Source organism: Pan paniscus, chromosome 8, assembly GCF_029289425.2.
Source record: "Pan paniscus chromosome 8, NHGRI_mPanPan1-v2.0_pri, whole genome shotgun sequence".
Taxonomy (NCBI): Eukaryota; Metazoa; Chordata; class Mammalia; order Primates; family Hominidae; genus Pan; species Pan paniscus.
Window position 1 is genome coordinate 45589719 of NC_073257.2, and position 18249 is coordinate 45607967.

The 18249-nt window shown below is 40.2% G+C and overlaps 1 protein-coding gene across 3 annotated transcripts in view; it reads right to left on the reverse strand.

Moving 5' to 3' along the window:
- Positions 1-12428, reverse strand: part of ITGB1 (integrin subunit beta 1) — a 57908-nt gene extending 45480 nt beyond the window's left edge. Inside the window, exon 1 of one of the 3 annotated variants that reach the window (XM_034930264.3) lies at positions 12184-12428. The gene's annotated coding sequence lies outside the window, so the exon portion shown is untranslated. Of the gene's footprint in view, positions 1-7638; positions 7851-11803; positions 12031-12183 lie in introns of those variants that run through there. The other 2 variants (XM_034930263.3, XM_063607328.1) reach the window with 2 other exon arrangements.
- Positions 12429-18249: the final 5821 nt, after the last annotated feature.

The following is an 18249-nucleotide window of genomic DNA, read 5'->3' on the forward strand; positions in this document are numbered from 1 at the left end:
GGTTATAATTTTTGTCAGAAATTGACATTATAAGTTCTTGGATAAGCACCAAAGTTGAATGAATTTTCAACAAAATATAATTGAAATCTATGTTTTCAGATGTTACTCGGGTTAAGAAATGTGTTTTAGGATCTACTTGCCAGTTTCTCTTTTTGATCCAAATATATGATCTGCCCTGATAAATAACAAGTTATTATACCCCTCCTCCCAAAAATAAAAGAGAAAACCTATGGAATTATGTAAAGTAAGCATACTTTGTCATTAGTAAATAGATCAGGCATGCCTGCGGAATGTTCCCTTGGCATAAATAGCAATCAATCATAATTCGTAAACAAGGTGTGCCAATAAAAAGAATTCACATGATAGGTTAACAAAGACCAAAAAAGTGAGTTTTCTGAAGGAGTTCTTTGTTCCTGATCAAAGAAATTGATACCTGCTAGCATTCACTGCCACCTTATCTTAAGGGGAAAGAACTCTACTGGTTTCATCTGAGCAGCCATTTAAATACTGGAATCTAAAGTGATTCCTCAGTGGGGCAACAAGGATGGCTGCTGATGTACTGTGACCTGGTAGGAGAAGTGGGGCATATGAGAGGAGGAGGAAAAACCCGACCATCTTCCACAGCATATTTACTCTTACTTTACTTGGTGCTAAAGCAAATGAAACAAGGCCTTGTATAAGCTGTTATTAATTGCCTTTAAAAATCTCTCCTGTTTTTCTCCAGGTACTTAAAACACAAGTGCCAATAAGTGGTTCGTATGTATTTCTGGGGGGGGAGAATTTATTTTCCTTTTCTGCAGGTATTTCAAAAATTCATCAGTCTTTCAAGATGAACCAAGGTTTTTTAAAAGAATTATAGTAAAGACTTCTTTTTTTTTTTTAGACAGTTTCACTTGATCACCCAGGCTGGAGTGCAGTGGCATGATCTTGGCTCACTGCAACCTCCGCCTCCTGGGTTCAAGCAATTCTCCTGCCTCAGCCTCTGAGTAGCTGGGATTACAGGCATGTGCCAACGGCTGGCTAATTTTTGTATTTTAGTAGAGACGGGGTTTTGCTATGTTGGCCAGGCTGGTCTCAAACTCCTGACCTCCAGCAATCCACCCACCTCTGCCTCCCAAAGTGGTGGGATTACAGTCATGAGGCACCGTACCTGGCCTACTTCATTCTTTATAAAACTTTCTATAATGCCTCATTTGAATGTTAATATTATGTGCTTTGTAAAAATGTTGTGAACTCCCAAACTTATAGATTATCACTAGGTTATCAGGCATATATTAGTCTTTATCTGAATAAACTGAAATTTCATTAAATAAAAAAAAAAGAAAGAAAGAAAACTGCTAGACCAAGGTGTGAGAAGTATCATCTGCATGAACTCTTGAAGCCCTCGAATCATGGCAAGAACTGGGGAGGAAAGAAAGACTAAAGCCAGGTGATTCACATATAGCCGTGTGTGTGTGTGTGTGTGTGTGTGTGTGTGTGTGTGTGTGTGTGTGTACGTACATACACACAGTATGTTAAAACATATATAATAATCTTCATTTAAAAGGTTTCCTGTTTGGGGCATATGTAGCTCTTATACATCTACTAATGATGTACATGGTTGACTTGCCTTATAAATTGTCATCTTCTAGAAGTTTCTCCATGTTTTCTGTATCTAGCGCAATGTCTTTATATTGAATAAATGAAGAAACTAACGATAAAAACAACTGGAGATACTCTGAGGTATCAAAAAATAAAACACTGAGCTTCATGACAGCAGACATTTGTGGCATCTACCGTTGTACAACATTGTGTAGTGCAGAGTTACACTGGCAAATTAATCTGTCTCAGTTTCCTCATCTTTAAAATGGGGACAGCAGTATTTACCTTGTAGGGGTTTTGTGAAGTTTAAATAAGTTGATACACATAAAACATTTAAAACAATGTCTGGCCAATTGTAAGTACCTGGGTGTTACTTGTTATGATCATTACCAAATGTTACAGGAAGCGCTCAATAACGACGTAATTGAATAAAGAAGTAACTATGGTTGAATGTTTTGTTTTTTTTTTCAATTGTAATTATAACCAGAAAACTGACTGGATCCACTTTAGGGAAGACACAAGATATGAAAGAAAGGATAAAGTCTGAAAGTTAGAAGTAACAACACAACTACAGAAAATAGATTAATGTGGATTGTTATAGCTGTTCATACACTGACATCCTCAATATCAAAACCTTATTATACTCTTTATAGATTCCACATCCAAGTAGAATTCTATTTAATGTGCTTTCTAAGAATCAGATTCCTGACAAATGTGTTCATAAAGTAATAAAAGCAGCAAAACCTTAAATATTTTATACTAACAAAACATTTAAGGTAGTAAATGTTAGACAAAATACAAATGCTCTGAACACTAATATCATAAAAACATAGTAGACAAAATACAAATGCTCTGAACACTAATATCACAGAAACCCTTAAAAAAAGATTGAGGGGAGGGAATAACATACCTAATACAAACAGAAATAAGGAGGAACCTTTGAGGTTTGCTATGCTTTGAACGCGTCCCCAAGGTTCACGTGTTGGAAACTTAATCCCCAAAGCAACAGTGATGAGAGGTGGGACTTTTAAGAGGTGATAAGGTCATGAGGGCTCTGCCCACATGAATGGATTAATGCTATTACCACAGGAGCGGAGAATGGGTTCCAGATAAAAGACGGAGTTTGGCCTCCTTCTCTTCTCTCACTCTCTTGCCCTTCCACCTTCTACCATGGGATGATGCAACAGAAAGACATTAGACGCCAACCCCTTGATAATGGACTTCCCAGCCCCCAGAACCTTGACATAAATTACCCAGTCTGTGGCATTCTGTTATAGCAGCACAAAGACTAAGACAAGGTTCTTATATCACAAGGAAGGAAACCCCCCTGAAAGGACTAGAATACGAATTCTGTGTTTTATTAATCAAACCCAACTAGCAATATGATTTCCTTCAGGGACTGCTGCTCACTGTGGATTACTGAAAAAAAAAAAAAAAAGACTGACTTCTCAATTGAGAGGGCCAGACTAGGCACAGGCAAGAAGAAGAGTATAATACACTAAGTTTTGATGATTTAAAGTAATTTGTAACAAAAAGTTATTTCATTTAGAACTTTAAAAAATTAGAATTTTATTTCAGCACCTTCAAATGGATATGATAATAATAATGATAAAATAATAGCATCTATCTCCTCCAGGTAACTCAATGAGGTGAAGAATAATAGTGTCTTTGTTTTACAGATGAGGAAACAAAACCACAGAGAGACTAAACAACTTGCAATGGTGGAATCAAAAGTTGCACAGGTGGAATTGAAACCTGACCATCTGTATCCAGAAGCTATGACCTGACTTCATTAAACTGTAATTTTTTCAAAGCCTACTTAATCACTATTTTAAAATAAAGAACATCCTTCTAGTGTTAGAACTGACTCAGGGCACAGAAATGGAAAGGGCTTATAATGTTCTATGAGTTTATTTCTTGGGCATTTGAACTTAATAGAGGCCAAGAAAAGTTATTTTAATTGCCATATTTCATAAGTACAGACAAAGGTTTTGTGTCTTGTTCCTATAAAAGCATTTCACCTTAAGGTCATTTTTTACCATATGAAATTTTATCTAAGGGGTCATAATTCATTCCCTGAACAATAAACAATCTTAAACACCACCCACAAATAATCTCATTTTAGTGGTTAACCCAAATATGTGCAATTGTTTCCACTGTCAAAAATAGTGCATAATTGTTTTAATCTTCACTGTAAACTAATCTTTATCCATAAAAGTATGGTTTTATATCATGTTCAAACTTTTAAATACACACTCATTATTTATTAATTTTTTTAAACAATTTTACGAATAATTCATTTGGCATTTCCTTTTAAATTTACAATCTTTAGAAACTTTATATGGACTATCTTTGTAGAAATTAAACAACTACACTTTAGAAAAAAATTGTAACATATATAACATATGTAACATGTTATGTTCATTTCAGAGTTGAAAAATAAGCCACCTAAAAGCCAACTCAAATAAAAAGAATACACAAAAGATTTCACAAAATCTCAAATCTTTTCACCTTAATAGTAGAAAAGATTCTGATACCTATAGAGGTATATCATAAATGTCTCCTAAAAATTATAATAAACTTGGATTCATCCCAAGTCTGTTCTACCATCATTATTTTCTGTATCTGCTTTTAAAAGGGGAAGAAATAGGCCAATAACAGATTTTAGTATTTAAAAATCAGTATATTCCAGAAGAAGAACACAGAGCCAAATTGAAAGACATGAGGTTCCTCCCACTTATCCCACATAGAGAGTAATAAAAACGAGAAAAACATGAATGGAAGAAACTGAGAAATCTTTCTGAATTCTGTACCATCTGAGAGGGTGACATGTGGAAATGAGTTCCTCCCATGGAAAGGGAACCTTTCCCCTTACAGGAAGAACAATTAAAACTCAACACTTTTTTTCCTTCCATCTGGCAGGAAGAGGTGTGTTGGTCACTACAGAGGTGTTTATGGCCCAAATATTAATAAGCTAGCATTAATGATTAACAAAACTTAGCAGAAAGAATAGAGAAGGAAAAAAAGGAGACATGAAAGAGAAGAGGCTAAGGGATCCCAAAGATGTAACACCACATTTGAAGTCCTCTTCTCCTCTCCTTGACAAACAGAAAAGTAGTCTGAATTAGAAAACCATCTAAAATTCACCACTCCCACCCAGAAGAAAAATGGCTTTTTAAAGAGCACTAACCCCTTCTCACACAATGATAATGATAGCCTGGGCTAAGAAGCTCTAACAACAAAGGTTTGGCTGCTCCAAAGCTATAGGTTCACAAAACAATTTGAAATCTGAGAACAGCTCACAACACGGCGAGATACTTTAAGAAAATTATACAACAACAGATTGAAGATAAAATTCATCACTAGTGACTCTACCCGCCTTCTCCAGGAAAATGAAATATGGAAGATTTTTATCACCACCCAATCTACAAGTGCAAGGGAAAGATAAATAATGGATATAGTACGCATTGGCAAACAAAATGCCTAAAGATAATACGTTGGGGGTAGGGGGAGGTAAAGCCTGGAAACTTAACACCTAGGAAAGACTTCCACAGAACAAAAAGTGAAAGGAAGTCAGTGAAGAATCTTCTTTAAAAGTAAGAGAAAATCTAGATCTCATTCTGCTCTTCAAGAAAGTCAGAAAATCTCAAATAGATCTTGACAGTGATCAAAGAGCAAAACCACAAAAGTCGAGGAAAAGTAAACAGAACTAAGGAAGAAAATTTAGGCTGGAATCCTCTACAGAACTCATAGACACCAAGAACAGAATCAACATAACAGGAAAATCACACAAAATTCAAATAATTCAAGCCAATGAGAAACGTTGTCTAATGGTGATCTCATAAACAGACAACTGGTACAGCACCACCACCACCACCAGCCCCTCCCTGTCCTGAAAAAAAAATAGCTTTATGTGAGAAACGGGAAAAAAATGAAGCATTTAATTCAAATGGGGGTAAAGGGGCACAAAATTAACTCAAGACTTCAGAGGATGAACTTAAAAGCAGAAAAATACACTATAAACAAAGCTATTAAGCCATAATATGAAGGGCTGATCCAAAATGAGCAAAAAACCTGCCCGAACTTAATTCTTCCCAGCTCCTCCTTCCACTCAAAAGGTAAGACATTATTACCTAGCAATTGATTGTTTTTCAAACCAGCCTAGTATGCTGTTCCTTCTTTCCACTCTCTATGTCTGCGGACTTTTTTGCCTTTCCCTGTGAGGAGGAAAGAAGTTGGGAACGGTTTTGGTTGAGAAAGTTTACTTTGGGGCAAGTTGTCAAAGATAATTGTGAGTGGAGCCAGCAAAAGAACCAGCATGATCAACGGTATCAATAAGCACCTGAGAGCAAGACTTATTCCCCGTAATTTCAATTAAGGAGAATTATCTTCTCAAACTGCGTAATTATATCCACTTTTTAAGCAGATCATTCCAAAATGCTTCCTTGATTAAAACTAATTTTGACCACATCTTTTGTCACATCTTCCTCTCCATCCTGTCTGTGGTGGAGTGCATACAGTATTTTAAATATATGATAAATGTTTTAAAACCATGATAAACATAGGAAAAAAAGTTTCTCATTTTACTCATCAGTAAGCTGTAAACAGTATCTAATTGTTGGAAAGATAAAATATGATCATTATATGAAAGCTCTTATCAGCAAATATCTTTCTAGGTGGTCAACAGCTCATAATTTACATGATTACCAAATTTGCTTCTTGTTCTCCAACTCATTAATCATGGCCTTCTAAAACAAGAACCTCAGTGACTCTTTAATAAATGTTTCTCAATCTTTTTAATCCATGCTTCTTTAATAAGTATAAATCTTACTCCCTATTGTACTTTTTTGTAACATTTTTCTAACGTAACATTATACTACCAAATGTGCTTTTTCAAACTCCAATTTCCTCCTCCAATAATCAAACATGACCCTGTACCACCCCTTTAAAAGAAGCACTGAAATCATAATATGAAGAAAATCATACATAAACCATAAAATATTGTACATGGGGAAGAATAATCTATTGCTAATTTCATAGATTATGAAAGCTTAAGTTATTTACATATTCATTCAATAAACATTTATACAGAAAAATGTGACTTCCATACTTCAAATGGTACATACCTAATTTCATATGTAAATATTTTCCTCATCACTCCACTGAAACTATACTCCCTACACAAAATAGAATGCTGATTTTTCTTCTTCCTTTCTGTCTTTATTGCCTCTTCATCTCCTCACCAACCACAATCAACTTAATTAACTACTCCTCCTCTGTGGTTCCAAAACAGCTTTGATAGTGCCCAGCAGAGCAAATGACAAATCTTCAGTGATGCTCAATAATATAGTGTTATTTCTATTCAAACTTCTATTGTAACTAATTGTATTCATGTCTGTGTCTCTCATCAGGCTAGTATTGGAAGGCAAGAACCCAGGCCTTCATTTTATATAGCCTTCATATATCCTTCTGATATATATGATATTATACATAACTCCTAATAGGTAACAAAGTGGCCAAGTACTATCTGTGAAATTAGATTGGATTCTTCCCATGCTGTCCTTGAATGTGACACCCATCTGTCATCCAACCTTCGCTCATACCATTCCAAGCTCAGGCGTCATCTCCTACACAACGTGTTCCAAAACCACACAAGCCAATGCTGAGATTTTTCTAACACTGTTAGGGAATATTACATGGTACAGTATTTTATGGTACAGTACATTGTATAAAACACTCTTTGGTATTTATGTTTTCCTGAACTGAACACAACTTGTTCCAATTAGACAACACACTCAACATCAAAGAACATGCCACCTTCTTGATTCATGTCCACTGAGTAAAGCATTTTTCAGGTAACTGGTACTCAATGTACTGATAGAATAAAATGTAATGTACAGCCAAGCTACATCCTGATGCAGGGCTGACAGGGACAGATGTTGCTGGTCAGCACTGGCAGGTATCCTTAACAGAGTAAGTGGCACAGTGCCTACACTCTCTGGTGATACCAAAAAAAAAAAAAAGTTGCTCATGGAGAGAGAACTGCACTCTACTTACATCAGGCAGCAGCTATCCTCCAACTCCTCGAACAAGAGAATGAGAGAAACATGCAGACTGCTTTATAGGGTAGATGTGGAAACCAACGCTCTGGAAGTACAGTACTCTGACAAAGGTCACACAGAAATTCAGTGGCAGACCCAGCACTGACACCCAGGTTTCCTGTCTCCCAATCGAGAAGACTTTAGTACATCAAACTGCTTCTCTGATCAGGTATCTGAAAATAAATTACCACAAAGAAATGTGACCAATGAAGTCTTTCTGTCTTTAACTCAAACATGCCAATCACTGGAAAAACCCAGAAATACCTATGTCACTCACAAAAATGCCACTCAAAGGAATTAGAAGTTCAGAGAAGAAACTGGGGAAGGTAAATGCTTTTCTGGATTCCTCTTCCTCCACCCCCCCTTGACTATTAAAAGTGTTCCCAGGTCCTCCTTCAGCCCGTTTTTCACTCCACACCCTCCTTTGGTGTTTGCATGCACAGCCTATAGCTTCAACCAGCAATAGACTAAGAATTCTCAAATTGAAATCTCTCAGAGTTTTTTCTTTTTTTAAGCTCTCAATCTGTGTATTCAACTGCAATTTAGACATCTCTACCTATGTCCCATGGTCACCTTAAAAAAAAAAAACTTGGCCTCATAAGGTCATCATTTCCCCTCTGCTCCAGCCAACCAGCACCCCCAGCTTGTGGTCACCCTCTCACCTCAGTGAACAGCACCTCCTAGCCAGAAACCAGTGTCACACTGGGTTTCTTTTATTTCTCTTATCAAGTCTTATCAGTTCTCCCTCCCAAATACAGTAGTTCTTGAACCCCACTCAAATCATCCTCCATATAGGGATCTGCAAAGCTTTCTGACCACTCACCTTTATCAGTAAAAAAATTCTGGGCATACCTGTACCCAAAATACATGCGATTTATAAATTCAGATACATGTACTTCTACAGCAATATAGTAAGATTATCAATCATAATCAAAATTTTAAATTTTAAAGTGATGAGATCAACAAACATAATAGTAGTCCTAAAATTTTCTCCCTATACTTCAGTGAGTCTTTTTATGCATCCCTGGAGATAGGAACCTGTGCTTTGAAATTATGTACAATGAGATTGGTCCTATAAGAAATACATACATATCTGTACTTGTGTGTATGTGTGTATATACATATGTATGTATACTGGAGGCAGCTTTTCTCATGCACACACACGTTTCATGAGGTGATATGCACACGCTTAAGCATATTGCTAAATATAGTTAACTGTACCTTCTAAAGTCACAAACCAAACGGCAAGTTTAAAGTTAGCTGACCTCTAAAAACTCACAGCCACTTTTAAAACAATAACAAATGTACAAAGTATAGTTTGGATCCTTTTGTACACAGCTCCTGAAAGAGAGAAACTTTTTTTTTCACCTACCGACAGACATATTGGAAGGCTGCTAATATTCTGACTTTTACGGACTGTACCCCCTTTAAGCTGGGTACATACCATAATATCTTTCCAGTTTTCCACAGCTATAGATACCTCTAGCATAACACTTCAGGATTCAGAAGACGAATGTACCTTTCTGTATCTTAACGTCTCTACTCCATACCTCCCACCTCTGAAAAAATAACCAGCCAAACTCTCAGAACCTAAAACCAAGTCAGAGTAAACACTGCTAATACAATACAGGTACTTACATATTTACCCGGCATAATCTCCAGGATTCCACCCACAACCTAACAGATCCTAACTCTCTTGCAAAGTGAGAAAATCTGCTAGTATCTAACAGAAGTCTAAATGAACCCTTTCAGATACATGCAGCTTGTTACATATTCAGAAAGTTAAGTTCTCTGAAACTTTTACCAGTTACAAGATGTTTCAGCTTATCACACTAGCAGCATAGTTAAGGGCAAACCAGAGCAGCTACAGAATATTAATGAATATGTTTCAGACAGAACACTATACTACTCCCCGCTGTAAGCCATAACTTACTTATCAAGAAGCCAAACAATAAAAGCATTACAATCAGTGGCAAGCACGCTTAGGAAAACTGGCACCATGTTAAGTTGTTTGACCACTTTTCATTATTATAATATGACCAGATGTCCCCAGTGTCACTCCCAGAGTTAGGAAGAACACCAATGTAGAGCTACATTTTCATTCGTGATGGTAATTCGGGGCTGATTTAAATTAAATTATACTGACCAGAAAGCTGCCTAATTGTTAAAATTACTAAATCCAGTGACTTTCAGAATTGCTGATTCCATGCTTCTCATGTGCAGAATGTTGAGGGTATTAAAAAATAACTTTAAATATACAACTTTACATTGTTAAGAAAATCACAGACACTTAAAATTGTAGGTCTAGGTCTGAAGTCAACACAGACGAGTTAAACAATCTATTTGCTTCCTGTTTACAGAATTAAAGTATTAACCACATTCTTTGTCCTTTTAACTAGCATTCTAATAACATCTTCCACCTTCATACTCAATTTTGGGATAAGTAAAACGACTTTCTCCCCAAATGCCTGTAATCAAAATACCAATGTTTTTTATTTAACATTTCACCATCTTCAGTCACTTATATAATATTGATCAATGAGTCAACATTATTTAAAAATATGAGAATTATAGTGAGACTCTAAGTCCTGACCCCTCTGGGCCTTGATGTCCACAAATGAACAGGTAACTGCCAACTGAAGTTCCTTAATCATTTCTAAAATTGGTCTACTGTATAACCTATCGTAAAGGACGTATGTGGTTTAAGAAAGATGTCTAATCTAAATTCCTCTAGCATGTTATTTTTGTAGCATCAAAACTACAATTAAAAAAAAAAAAAAAACCTAAGGGCCAGGTTCAGGGGCTCACGCCTGTAATCTCAGCACTTTGGGAGCTCGGTGAGAGAGGACAGCTTGAGCCCAGGAGTTTGAGGCCAGCCTGGGCAGCATAGTGAAATCCTGTCTCTCCAAAAAATAAAAAAATTAGCCGGGCACGGTGGCAGGCGCCTGTAGTCCCAGCTACTCAAGAGGCTGAGGTGGAAAAGTAACTTAAGCCTCGGAGGTTGAGGCTGCAGTGAGCTGTGATGGCTCTTCTGCACTCCAGCCTGGGCAACAGAGACCCTGTCTCAAAACAAAACAAAATAACCTAGTAATTCTACCCACCTAAGTTAACCATGTGGCATGTTGGCCCAAAGAAACCTTACCAATGATGTTACCAATTACCTTCCGAGATATTTTTAACATCTTTTTACTATAAAAGAAGGGCTGAAAAGGAGTCAACACCCATTGAGCATCTACTCTCAAGCTAAGTTTTTTACATTTTGCATTTGATTTTCACAACTATAGTTAGGAAGGTTACTTGCGGTTTAAACGCGGACTCTGGAACTAGACCCCATGCCTTCTCCAGGAGCTCCTGATGACCACAGGCAACTTACTTTTGCTCCCTGTGCCTCAGTTTCTTCACTCGGAAAATGGGAATCGAAACAGTACCAATCTCATTAGAGCGGTTCCAGAATTAAATAATACATGTAAAATGCCTAGAGCTAAACTTGGCCCTCACTGTCATTATTATAAAAATGAATTATTAATGTAGATATTATTGTTCCTATTTCACAGATGAGGAAACGGAAGCTTAGAGAGTGCAACTTACTAATGATCATACCAATGAGTGCAAAGTTTTGGACTCAAAAGCACGAATTTGATTAAATAAAAGTTACTTAGAGAGTAGGAGTCTCATAAATCCAATTTATGAGGCCTAAGAAATGACACGCGGTAAAATAATACTAGACACAGGCCGGGCTCTCAGGCTCGCGGACCGGCTCTGAGCACAAGCTGGCCATGGCCATGCGTCCTGGTCCCGGGGTGCCCGGCAGGGACCGGCGACTCTTGACGTTTATAAACACGGGGAAGTGGACTGCACTGCCGCCACCGCACCCCCGGTCCCCAGCGGCTCCGCTAAGCCAACTTCTACCCGGCTCCCGCCGCGCCCGCCCGCGGCGCTGGCCCCAGGGCCGCCTCCTAGCAGCCGGAGGAGACCAGTCCCCGCCGCGGGCGCCGACGGCTGGCTCGACGCTGCTCCAAGGACAGCAGCTCGCGAGGGAGCGAGAGACAAAGGCACCGGACCCGTCCAGGGGAGCGCCGAGTCCCAAACGCCGAGCCCCGGGTGGCCTCGCTGGCTCCCACCTGCGCTTGCCCAGCCCGGCGGGAGACCGCAGGTGTCAGGGGCCGTTCGGGCCCGGTCCCCCGCAGCTCCGGCAGCCCCGACGTGACAGCGCCCAGGCCGGCGACCCTCGCGTTCGGAACGAGGGTGGGCTGGCTCTGCGCCCGGGGGCTGCCAGCGCCGGGGACCCGAGGCGGGTGGCGGCGTGCGGACTTCCTCCTGGACTAGCCTGGAATCCCGCCCCAGCCCCCAACCGCTGGCGGCCGCCCCCGCCCCCGCCCCCACCCCCACGCCCGGCACAAAGGTCCCGGCGCGGCCCGGCCGGCGGCTTTAAGTGCTGCCGCGCACGGGAGACCGGAGGCCGCGGCCCGCGCTCCCACACCCGGGGCCCGCCGGCCCCTACCTTTTCCGCGCGGCGTCCGGGCCCCGGCGCGGTGGGCTCGGGCCTGCTGTTCCGCGACTCCCGCTGGGCCTCTCCCGCGGGCTGGCGGGGCCTCCCGGGTCTCGGGCGCGGCGGGTGGCGGCGGCTCCTCCTCCTCAGGGGCGGGAGGAGGGGACTCGGCGGCCCAGAGCCGCCCCCCGGCAGGAAACCAGCCGCGGCCCCGCCTCCTCTGCGCGTCTGATCCCGCTCCCGAGGCCGCCGCCGCCCTCTCCCTCCGGAAACGCATTCCTCTCCCGCCGCGTCAGCCCGGCCCGGGGCTAGGAGGAGGCGGAGGATGGGGCAGGAAGCGCGACCGGGACAAAGGAACCGGCTGCGCGGGAGCGCGCCTGAGGGAGGCCGCGGAGGGCAGGGCCGGGACTGCGTTGAGACAGTCGCCGTGCCTCAGTTTCCTCCTCTGCGAAGGGCGGGAGGAGTCGGACGCGCCCTAGAGCCCCGCGCGTTCCTGGTGTAGCCTGCTGGGCCCGTGTTCTTTAAGTTCCTCTTCCTCGGAGCCGCGCGTTCGACCCTCGCTCCCGTTTGTCCACTGCTGTCCCGTTTCGAGCCCGGGAGATCCTGCATCTCGGAATCCCCCTGAGTCCCGAGGCAAATCGGGACCGTGAGCCCCCCTACCCTGCAGGGCTGCATGGGGCCAAAAACCACGTGGTCCTTCTGGAAGGGAACTGGCTAAGCCAGGACTGCTTTTCTGGAGTGATAATGTGCTTGCCTGTGTCTAAGAGAAAGGTGAAGAATTGGGAAACCCATGGGTGTCACGAAGGGTGGTGAGACTGGGGAACGTTTTAGAAAACCTGGCGAGTTGCGTCCTGCTTTTGATAGGTTTATCTGGAGGTACCTTTATGGGGAACAGGGATGAGAAGGAAAAGTTTCTTCCTAAGGAGTACAGTTTCTGTTTCACCTCTTTAAAAAAAAAAAAAAAATTTGGAGATTGGGTCTGGAAACAACGTTTGAAAGAGAAGGAAACATTCATTATGAGAATGGCTGAACGCATGTCGATTCGATGATTGAAGTCTGTACCAGCCAAAATCATACTGAAACCCAGTAATTTAGTATATGCTGCTGGCAAGCTGCTATCCTGGTAGCAGAAAATGCTGTGGGTTCCGCTTGGTGAGCTGCAGCACCCTGTTGGGAAAAGAGCTCAAAAATTACCAGATTTATGAAATAGAAGTGTTTCTCTTGCAGGAGATTAGGGACTGGAATGCCCATTTGGCTGCTGCCAATCAATATAAGAGAAAATGAAGCGATCACATCTAAGAAAATTTGCTCATTACTTACCAGCAAAATCAAAACTATTGGTTAGCCAATCTGAAGACCTCTAGGAAATGAGCACTATTTTTCCCACTTAATGGATGTTCAAGCTTAAGAGGCTAAATGATGTTCCTATATTAATATCTCAATGGTCAAACTGCCATTAGAACTCAACATTCTTGAATTTTAAAGGTATCAGTTTTACCATTGTTCAGAATTCATCAGAAGTGGCCCAGTCTCAGCACAGAAAACTGTATAGTTCAAAAGCATAATTGGTCCGTGCCTGATTTGCACTACAATTTCCAGAATTTTTTTCCCTGTACGTGACTGGTGGAGGCACTAGCTAGTCTTTGCTACAAGAACATTATGAGATTTACATATGCACAACTCTAAACTAAATTAGTTCCTCCAGGACAATTTACTGAGCTTTTTAACACCACCGTCAAGCACTGTTGGGAGGACAGATAATAGGGGCTCAGATAATATCTGATAAATGAATAAATGGGTCCTTTTGCTCTCCCGGGACCAGGCTAGAGCACTTGACTAAACTGATGTGTGAGGTAGCAATTTGTGTACAGAAGTCATGAGTTTTGAGGAAAAAGAAATTAAAGAAACATGTTCTCTAAAAACTGCAGTCATTGGTCAAGAATACGAGTCTACTTGTGATTTCATACAAATAATGGGTGGACCGTGAGCTATGAAATTTATGAATACTCTAAGCAAAGGTTGGTCAGCATACGTGCTAAACAGGAAATCCTGACAAGTAGGAATAGTGCAAGCCACACTGCAACTTTTATCATATTAGGTTGGTGCAAGGTCTACCAGATGTGTCTTGCCTTCCCATGTGTAAGGTCAACCAGATAGCTCTCACCTTTCCATGTCTAAGGTCAACCAGAGGGTGCTTGCCTTCCTGTGTCTAAGGTCGACCAGATGGCTGCGTGCACCAACCTAATAGAACATCATAAGTATCTTGAGTTCAAGATAAATCCATACCTTACCTACATTGTCTCCCAATTATTATCAATTGTCTTCTGCCATCTCTTAAGTCATTATTATGTCAAATAATTAAAGTCGGTGTTTCCTTTAGTTTTGTCACTGGTGATACTACTACTTGCTCTTCAAAATGTATCTTTATTCATCTAACATTTTGCAAAGTAAAGTTTCAAAGTTGTTCAGCAAGAAAGACGTTATTGGATGCCCAGGTTTGTATTAGTTTGACTTATATTATTATTAATTAGCACCCCTTTTAACTCTCAAAAGTATGTCCTAGTATAGACGATAATTTATATGATCACTCTGTAAATAAGAATGTCCAGATAATAAGGAATAAGAAGAATAATTTTAGAAATTCAAAGGGCATTCATAAGGATATATTGCAAATCAGGTTCCAGGTTTATAGGTGAAGACTAATTTCAACATTGGTGATAATAAGGGGGAAATGAGTTGCAGCGTGGGGGTGAGTATGAAGAATTAGGCAGTTGCTATGTGATGAAAATGCCCTACTAGGAGATTTTATTAAGAAAAAAATCTTATTTTTTTTCTTAATAACAGTACCCTGGCTGATAAATGGGACTTGGATTTTAAATACCATTGTGTAATAAATGTATGTGATGGCTTTGGAGCAAATTGATTGACAATGGCTAGGTAAGTCTTCAGCCACTTTTCTAAGGACTGTTTCTATAGACTAACCTAGATATATTTTTCTCATCCATCACTTCCAGTTACTTTGAATGTAACTCCTTCTGTAAACATTAAAAAAGAAAAAGATGAAGGGATAGGGATGGAAGGAATAGAGGTCTCTGATAACATCCTATAATACTAACATAGAAGTGCTTCTGAATCATAAATAACTCCATTCCTTTCCCTGAGAAACTAAAATCACTGTTTTAAAATGTGAATCTGCTACTCAGGAGGCTGAGGCGGGAGAAGTGCTGGAGACCAGGAGTTCGAGACCAGACTGAACAACGTAGTGAGACCACCCCCGCCCCCGACCCCCAGCCCCAACTAAAAAATAAGGACTAAAATTAGCCAGGTGTGGTGGTGCATGTGTGTAGTCCCAGCTGCTCAGGAGGCTGAGGCAGGAGGATCACTTGAGGCCAGGAGCTATGATCATGCCACCATAGTCCAGCCTGGGCAACACAGTGAGACCCATCTCTAAAAATGTGAATCTGTGTGTATTGGTGTAAAGCAACCCTGGGAATTATTGACATTTTGAAAAACAAGAAGGGGTGAGACACTCCTGCCAGTTCCTCCTTTTTCAGTCTCCATATGTATAAATAACATGCAAATAGTCATATAACGCAGAGAAACTGGAAGTGTATTGAATTTGCAACTTTTTTTTTGTTTTTGCTTGAGGGCTTCCATTTAGTGAGCACTCCTCAGTACTCACAGCAGAGTATTGCCAGAGGAACTGTAAAAAATTAAGTTTGCTATCAGGCAACCAGCAATTGACTAGGTATGGCATGTATCAGTGTATCCACCAGGTGGTACTGAGGCTTCATTTCTTTGCTTATTTGAAAATAAGGTGGAAAATGGCACAACAGCCTGACCTGATTTGCAATGTGTCCCTTAGAGCTTAGGCTAGCCATTCAGTCTTTTCCTTTTCTAGGTAACTAACAGTGGCTGGACTATGGCTTTGAATATGGGTCACAGATGAGTAAGCCTTCCTCAACTGGTTCTGCTTCCTGTTTTCCATATATAGGGGCCCCATTTTTTCCTTTTCAAGTCCACACAGCATTGCCTCCAATGGGTGTGAGCATTCCTTACCAGCATTCAGATGCTGAACATTTTTAACAGCCTACGGGGAACAGTGTTTTAGGCAGCTCTTTTCAAACACTGAGTTTCTTCAGCTGTGGAAGAGAATGTCCTTCCCAAATAAGAATTTTAAAAAATGCCCAATATAAGCAATTGAATAGCACTGGAGTTATTTTTAGGAACCAGGGTCACTCACTACAGGAAATGATCGTGTTGCCAATGCGTTAAAGCTAGTGACTATAAAAAATATTATTTATTTTCTCATTTAACTGCATCTCGAGGAAAGTTAGCAGTTGCAATTTTAAGTTAGGAACTTCTCAATTTCAGGCCAGATTCATTAGGGAGTAGGAAGGATACCTTTCACTTAAAAAAAGGCATTTGGGCTAAGTAAGAACACCTCCCCTGCACCTCCCTCCCGCCCTCCCGCACAACACTCAAATTAATCCCCACAACATATTATCTTAGGCAGAGTTCTTGCCTCATGCCTATGAATGGGATATCATGAAACCCCTAAAATTCTAGACAGAATTTTACTTACACATATATATCTGCATTGTTGTGGTTTGAATGAGATCTTAACCACAAAACATTAAGAATAACTATTTTAAGCACTTACACGATTAGTTCTTTTATAGACTACCTGCCTAAACAAATGTCATTGTGGTTGCCTTAGAACTGTGAGTCGTATATTGATTAGTTTAATCTAAAACAATATTTAAAACATCAGATAGTGCTTCCAAATATTTTCTTATGACATGATTTTCACTGCATGTTTTTTAACCTGCAAGAGGTAGAACAGAAAAAGCAGAATCTTTCGTGATCAAACCGCACAACTAAAGAGTGTGCTGTTTATGTCTACTTTTCAAGGTAAGATAAACTTCAAAGAGAAATGAACTTTTAATTTCAAATTCCAATTTACGTATTAGGACTTAAATGACTTCAAATCATATCTAAAAATCACCATAACCAAACCATTGTAAATTTTTACTTACATTGAGAATAAAAATAAATAAATGTTAAGTATATTTCCTAATAATATTTGCCATGCAGCATTTGGAAGAACAAGTCCTGTGACGCTTCTACTTTAAGATTTCTGCATTGTTGTTGGCTGATGTCATAGACTGTTCCTCTATGATCACAAGAATTCCCTATTTAGAACTGCATATGGGTGCCCGTTGGGTAACGTTTCAAGTTGAAAGAATTTTGCATTTTGTGTTATTGTACTAGAATGAAATAATCTTAATCTGAAAAGTTTTGATGGTTAAACTCTTTAATATTTTTGTATTCCTATTTTCTTCATTTAGCTAAGTTTACACTGAAGTCCTTAATTACCCTTCTCCTTTTATGATAAAAATAACATCCTTCATTATCTATAATTTTCCAGTGGCTTCCACATGCCAAAAACGTCAACTACACAATTTTTCTCTTATAGTCAGAACACTGGCTTGTGGAAATGAAGCACTTCATTCGAAATTTCACCAGTAAATGTTGTTGATGTGTGATCTCTAGCTTACAGAATAGATGGAACTGCATTCTTACATTTAAACAATTATCCTCTGATTAAATTCAAATACATCTAAGGAATACAATAATTATCAGTTTTAAATAAAAATTAGTTAGACAAGTTTAACAAGATGCCCAATGCGTTGCAGTACATAATCCTTTTTGTGAAGTTTTTTTTTTTTTTTAAGAGACGAATTCTTGCTCTTGTCATCCAGGCTGGAGTGTAATGGCGCAATCTTGGCTCACTCTGCCTCCCAGATTCAAACGATTCTCCTGCCTCGGCCTCCCGAACAGGTGGGATTACAGGCGCCCACCACCATGCCTGGCTTTTTTTCGTATTTTTAGTAGAGATGGGTTTTCGCCATGTTGGCCAGGCTGGTCAACAAAGTAATTTTGATAGTATCCACATTTGACCGGGCGCAGTGGCTCACGCCTGTAATTCCAGCACTTGGGAGGCTGAGGCGGACGGATCGCCTGAGGTCAGGAGTTTGAGACCAGCCTGGTCAACATGGTGAAACCCTGTCTCTA